Raw genomic sequence first — 6,859 nt, 5'->3', positions numbered from 1 at the left:
ATTCCTACATTCAAGGAACGTAATCCCTGATCATAAGGACAGGACTCTATCCACTACACGTCATCAGAGGTATCCACTTCTTCCATGTTGGCACTTCCGAGATAAGAGGGGGATATTCCCTTGGTATACCCCAGGATCTGGAATATTCCCAGCATCAGAGAGTTGTCCCTCTCCAGGACTCCACACCCGGTAGGACTCTCCACGGGGCCTTTTCTCCATTCTACCAGTGGCCTATACCAAGGTAAGCTTCCATTGGAGGGGATCAATCACTTCTTTTAACTGAAAACTCTATCAAGTATCCACTATGAAAGGATCTGACTTAGGCATCAGAGAGTCCACCGTCGGGTCAGCCCGGCTCTCTCTTGTCTTCTTTTCTGTGCAGATCGACTAGAGCATTTAAAACTGCAAGAGAGATCGCCCGGTCAATTTTTACCACATCACACTCAAATGTCTCTTAAATTACAATGTTGCATCCCAATGAAGAGATGGCATCTGAGCTTTTCCCACTTCAATAATGATCACAAGAATTTAAAATTGGTCATGGAACCCGCACTAATACCATGCATATATTATAAGCATAGTCAACAAATCAGCTACCTTCCCTCGCTAGCTTCAGCTCCTCTTCTAGCGCCCACTTGAACCCAAGGTCAACGCCCACCTTACCCTTTGCCCTCCTCATATCGCTTGCCCCTACCTGCCAGCCGCACGCACCCCCTCCCCGCCCTCCAACCCCTCGTCAAAATCATCAAAACCCATGAAAAATAGGTTCGAAATCCATCCGGTAAACGAAGTAGAAATCCTGAGGATGAAGTTTTATCTGTATAATCTACCCTAGCACAAGATGTAACTAAGCGAGGACCTGCTCTCTCTTCGTGTTAGAATTTTGTTTTTGAGGGCACCGGTTATGCAAAAGAAAACATTTATCGTCATATCTTAAGTCTTCTGTACTAGAAATATTAAACTATGCATTGGTGGGGTGCGCCAGGCCCTTGCAGTAGTGCAACGCATGGGCGACGCTTGAGGACCCCAGCAGCAAGCTACCGTCGTGGGCCCTCCCCCGAGAAAAATTAATTTAATATCATGTGGGTCGATGACCCACGTATCAGATATTAAACTGATAAGAACAGATACTACACTTGATCTTAGCCAAAAGGCCGAGAAAGGTATGCTTTGCAATGTGTCTCTGTTTTTATTTTATAGAAGTCTTTTGCCACGCCTCTTTTCTCTGTAGCCGATGTGGGACTAAGTTAATGCTCACTTATTTCATTTTGCAATCTCACAGGATTATTGCAAGTTGGCTGCTATGTGCCTGCCCAAACCCATTTGGATGGATGTAAATATGTAATAAACATTAGCTAACATTGTGGATTGGCCTGAACCCCAGAAACCAAAGTTGATTGCTATGCGCCAGTGCTTTTTTTCTTTTTGGGTCATGAGAAGTTTGTGTGCTAATATTTACATATGGGAAACACTAAAACATTGATGTATCTGTAACAAAAGTGGAAACACTTCCCATGGCCACTGCTCTAAATGATTCTCAGCAAACCAGCTAGTGAAATCTCCAATATTGGTCCAGATGTCTAGCTCTTCGAATCCCTGTTCCAAAACTCCATGCAGTACTTACACAAGCATTCTTGCATGTGCCTCTCAAATGCTTTCTGCCAAATCACATTCCACAGAACCCCAACTAAGTGAATGTTCAAAAATTATCAACATGAACAAAACTACCTAGCCGACGCTTGGTAGCAAGCCAACAACAACAACAACAACAACAACAACAAACTCAACCTGCGAAAAAAACATGAAGATCACAGTTATATACAGTCTTATTAAAATATGTCGCAAGAGTACCTGTAGTAAGATGACCATTCGTGGAAAAAGGAGAAAAAAATAACCTATAAACCGATTTAGGAACATCTATACAAATAGACAAGATTGATTTGGCAATGAGTTTATATCTTAAATTTTAATGTTAGATACATGGAAATGATAAGCTGAACATTCTACTTGGAACTAAAAGATCTTATAGAAAGAGAAATTCAATGTTGATTAGCTAATCCTTCGACAACAACAACAACAAACTACGCGTTAACCCAACTTAATGAGGTCGGCTACATGGATCCTTGTAAAAACAAAATAGGAGAAATGAAAGAAGCCCAGCACCAGCAAGTCAGGAAAAACTCAGCTAGATGGGTTCTGCAACATGGATCCTTGCCCTCCAATCAGTTCTATTTGAGGTCATACTTGGGAAGCCTTCGATTTCTCCAATGAAACCTTCCTTGATGAGAGCTTCCAAAATCAGGATCAAATACTGCTTTATACTTGGTTAAACTACAATATATAAAGGGCCCCAGACCTAGTCATATCATATACATATAGGGCATCAATGCATGGACACAGGCTCACAGACCTGCAAACAGAGTGTGAATCTCTTGATTGTCTGAACATTTAAATTGATGGAGAGCCTAAGAATAGAATATTGGGGAAGCTGCAATTCCTTTTTAGTATGTTGCTACTGAAAATTTAATGAAGCAGAATAGATAAGAGAACATAGACCATTGACCAAATGTATGAAAAGCATTATTTACAAGATTAGGATGATTTGGAGCTCCGAACTGGTAACTTCTGCGCAAGTGTAAATAGATTCATGTCTGTGTTTCACCAATTGTGGTTAATTGGTTGTGCTTGGCCGTGTGTGAAAAAGATAGAAGAATACCCATGAAAGATCTACTGTCTCAAGGAGCTTCTTCGTGCGACAAAAAGTTTCAAGGACGATGACAATAGCAAACTCGGTGAAGGCGGGTTTGGAAGTGTTTATTGGGGCTGTACCAGTAAAGGCCATTAGGCAATCTAGTCCATCACCAGTTTTCTTTGTTTCTCTTCTTCTTCTTCTTCTTTTTAATTGTGTTGCTTAGAATAGAACTGCAGAATTAAAACAGGGAGGGACATGATTTTGTTGGTTGATGAAGTAACATACTTTAAGGTTACAAATAGCAGTCAAGGGGGTAAATCACCTCAGCGTCAAGGTTGATATGGATTTTGCATCAGAAGTGACGATACCTGGTAGGGTTAAACACAAAAATCTGTTTATAAGACTTGGGCTTTTTTTATTTCACCACAAAATATTTTACAGGAAAATAATTTTTATTTATAGATTTTATTTTCTCTATCATGTGATAATCTTTTTAGTTGTACATGACCAATAGAAAATTTGAACATTATTGAATGAAGGAAAGAATCCAACCAGATGATCAAGATATACCATCACTATTTTGGGACACAGCATTCTAAATTTTGAAGTGAATGTTGTTCTCCAACTTTCTGTATCAAAAATTCAATAAAACATTCTCTCCCTTGAGTATTTCATTGATCTACATCTTCACTAGATGTGCTTCATATAGAGACAACATAACTTGAACCTTTTGCCAGGGACATGCGTATTAAGAAAGAAATTAGCATGAGCTAACCCATTTGTCTGTACATTGGCCGAAAGAGACTATCATTACCAAATTTTGACGTCCCTTCTGTTCTCCATAGAAGATGTTGAGTTAATAAAATCTTGGTTCTGCATATTAACTAGACCCAATCTCTTGGGCTTTCTCCCTCATTGAAGGCATTTTCCTTCCACCAAGATTGCAGGTTTTTAGCTGCTCAGAAGTCATCTGGTGCAGCGTGTTTGTTGTTGGATAAACAGTCTTGCAACCCCCCCCCAAAAAAAAAAAAGAATCACCAGAGAAATCTTAAACACAAACTACAACATGGAAAATGACAACCAGTGAGTAGAATCAGCACTCCTGACAGTCCTCGACCATCAGTTTATAAATAATGAATATAAAAAACAATGAGCCTAAGAAAGCTGTGTAGGTTGGTAAGGAATCAGAGGAATTTGTTAGTGAGGATCGTGAAATTTCTGAACATCTAATGATGACAAAATAGAAAGACTGAAGAATATCAGACCTATTATGGGGAATGAATGATATAAGAAAAGAGGGATGGGATGGGGGGGGGGGAGAAAGCCTAGAAGAATCTAGGAGGTGGCCACAAACTATAACAATGAGGAATCACAACCAGCCCTCCCAGCCTCTTGGTATCCTCAATAGTTTGTTTATCATATGTGCAACCTTGAGTCCAAGGTTCAAGGGTTGGTAGAGTAGAGGATGGTCCTATCACTGGCTAGAAAAACAAATACCAATGAGTTCGAGAAAGATGTTTAGTATCGTCAAAAATCACACAAACTAGCCAGTGAGGAACTGAGAATCATGAAATTTATGAATCCTGAGGAGGATAAAAAAGAAGGAAGAACATCAGAATCATTATAGCACTCAATGAGAGACCAAAAAAAAAGAGGGAGGGGGGGGGGAAGAACCTACAACATCCAACTGAGTTGGATAAAATTATCAAATTCATGGTTTCCCCTACAGGACGAGGTAAGCTACCTATTAAGTTCGACTCACAAAATGAAGAAATGACCCGTCATGATTGCTACTCTTGGAAAATGAATAAAGAACCTAAAACAAACCACAGAAAGGAGAGAGGCACTACCTTACAAAATGGAAACTTGCCTCAGATGAGTCAATTCTCATTAGAAAGTTTAGACAAGACCCCCTGCCAAGACCAGATCAGAAGCACAAAGCTGAATGATCTGTTCTCCTAGCAAAGAGGATTATAGATTTATAGGCATGAGAAGAAGAAACCAGAAAGTCTGGCATTCTGCATGGCTAGGGAGGGAGCAGTAGCAGAAAACACAGCATATGGCAGCAGTGTGAAGTAACAAAATAAAATGACGTGCCCCCTAGAGAAACCACATGAGAAAGGAAGTCTGAGGCAGTTCAATAACCAAAAGAACACTTAGATTCTCAGCATACAAGGATTTTTACAAAGGAAAAAAGTTGAGGTGCAGGAATGGAGGGCGTACCCAGGAAGAATAAATCTTTCTCAGATAAGAGAGTTTCATGATGGCAGCTCTTAAATAGAAACAGGAGGATTCATAGCAAAGTCTTAAGAGAATTTCATGATGGTAGCTCTTGAATAGAAACAGAGGTTTCATAGCAAAGTTAGCATGAACCCCTACAATAATGTACTTTCCACCACCTATGAAGCCATATTTACTTTTAGCATGCTATTCAGTACTTGCAGATACAATCAAATGTCTCTTAAATTATATTGTTGCAACCCAATGAAGAAATATTGCATTTAAGCGATTCGTACTTGAATAATGATCATGAGAAATTAAAATTGATCATGGACCCCAAATTCCAGCATACACAATGGTACCCACACGATACCATACAATATATTTTAAGCATAGTCTAGAAATTAAATTCTTTTTGCTTCTGACAAATTGGCACAGAAGTCAGGTATATTGAAAGAAAAAAAGAGCAACCCAGTGCACGAGACTCCTGCTTATAATATAAGTATGGTATATTGACACTTCTTCCCAAATGATAACTAGTTTCTAATTATGAACCCCTACAATAATTTGTATAGCTCATAATAAATCCCAGGTGTTTTTTCCCTACTTCAGGAAGCTCTTCCAATTACCCAAGTGTCCACAAGATTGAAGCATGGAATGCGGAGTTGTTGGAATTGCAAAGAAGAAACTGTGTATGTTCATTGAAGATAATGGACCCATTTCTTTTACATCATATATGTTCTCTTAAAGTATGGGAAGTACCAACATTTGGAGAAATAAATCCTACAACAGATCAGAAATTGAAGAATCACATTCTGTAAACTGTGTTGCTAGAATTTTGGTCAATCATTCATGCAAAATCAGTTTTATTACAAAATTCTCAAGATAAAGAAGTGTATCTCTTCAAGATTTGACATTAAAAAGATGTAAACAGATCTTTCAGACAATATCTCGTCTTCTAATAAGACTCACAAGAACTTGACTTGAAATCATAATACAAGCCCTCAAGTATTTTACAACCAATGCAAAAGAACAGAGAAGAAAACCAGAATCTCTTAACAAAAATTACTCAAATGACATCGATGTCTTACATATTTAGGCAGTGAGATAATGATACAGCACTCACCTCATAAATATCGTAGAAAGAAAATGAAACTGAGCAAATTCCCCAAATTTTCATACGACTCTCTTCATACAAGACGCCTTTGATTTACCGAGAACTGCGGCTGCAATTTTCTCCCATCTCATGGAACCATCATTCGGGAAGGTCTCCAGAGCTCCAATTCGAACAACTGCTGTTTTCTTTCTTAATCTCATCACTATCCATCGACCCAATTCTACATTCACAGCTTCCAGCCACTAGTTCCAATGGATTCCGTTGGCTTCATAAAAACTGCGAGAATGAATCCCCAAACTAAACCTGATTTCTTCTCCCACAGTGACTTCACCACGGATGCAATACCGTTACAGAACCCATAGGCGAAATTCATCTTTTTATGACGATTTACTCACAATCACGGATTGAATATTATTAATTATTAAGAACTAAAATTTAACTAAGAATGGTAGGGGCCGCGCGAACGCGTACCCCCTCTGCCACAAATTATGACGTACACTCTCCCACTTGGGGAGATGTTAGGCGGGCACCCCTCCCAAGTGCAATGGAGGTTACCAACCTAGGCAATGGGCCTTCTTGATCACCCATAAACCCCGTCCAGGTAAGTATGTTTGAACTCCCAAGCCTTCTCTTATTTATATGCTCTTTTACCCTCTTTGCTTTTTAAGCTTACCGATGTGGGACTAATAAATAGGCACCTCATGTGCTACCTCCGTATGACTTTTCTTATCCTTATTTAACGAGAATAATTATAATATTTTTGTTTAGTTGTACATTGAAACTATCAAGCTCGGCTAGGCTCTGAATGTATTTACTTTAAAATTATTTTC

The 6,859-nt window shown here is 39.1% G+C and overlaps 1 long non-coding RNA gene and 2 other non-coding genes across 3 annotated transcripts; all 3 read right to left on the bottom strand.

The window, feature by feature from the left end:
• Positions 1-971: 971 nt before the first annotated feature.
• LOC122087799 lies at positions 972-1,167 on the bottom strand. Its single transcript, XR_006142867.1, has one exon. It is a non-coding gene; the product is annotated as a U2 spliceosomal RNA (small nuclear RNA).
• Positions 1,168-1,364: 197 nt separating this feature from the next.
• Positions 1,365-6,621, bottom strand: LOC122086379. The gene is made up of 2 exons (XR_006142395.1): positions 6,039-6,621; positions 1,365-1,788 (listed from the first exon to the last, which is right to left on the bottom strand). It is a non-coding gene; the product is annotated as an uncharacterized LOC122086379 (long non-coding RNA).
• Positions 6,478-6,638, bottom strand: LOC122087793. Its single transcript, XR_006142863.1, has one exon. It is a non-coding gene; the product is annotated as a U1 spliceosomal RNA (small nuclear RNA).
• Between the last annotated feature and the right edge of the window lie 221 nt (positions 6,639-6,859).

Source organism: Macadamia integrifolia, chromosome 8, assembly GCF_013358625.1.
Source record: "Macadamia integrifolia cultivar HAES 741 chromosome 8, SCU_Mint_v3, whole genome shotgun sequence".
NCBI lineage: Eukaryota > Viridiplantae > Streptophyta > Magnoliopsida > Proteales > Proteaceae > Macadamia > Macadamia integrifolia.
This window is presented reverse-complemented; position numbering and strand designations above follow the sequence as displayed.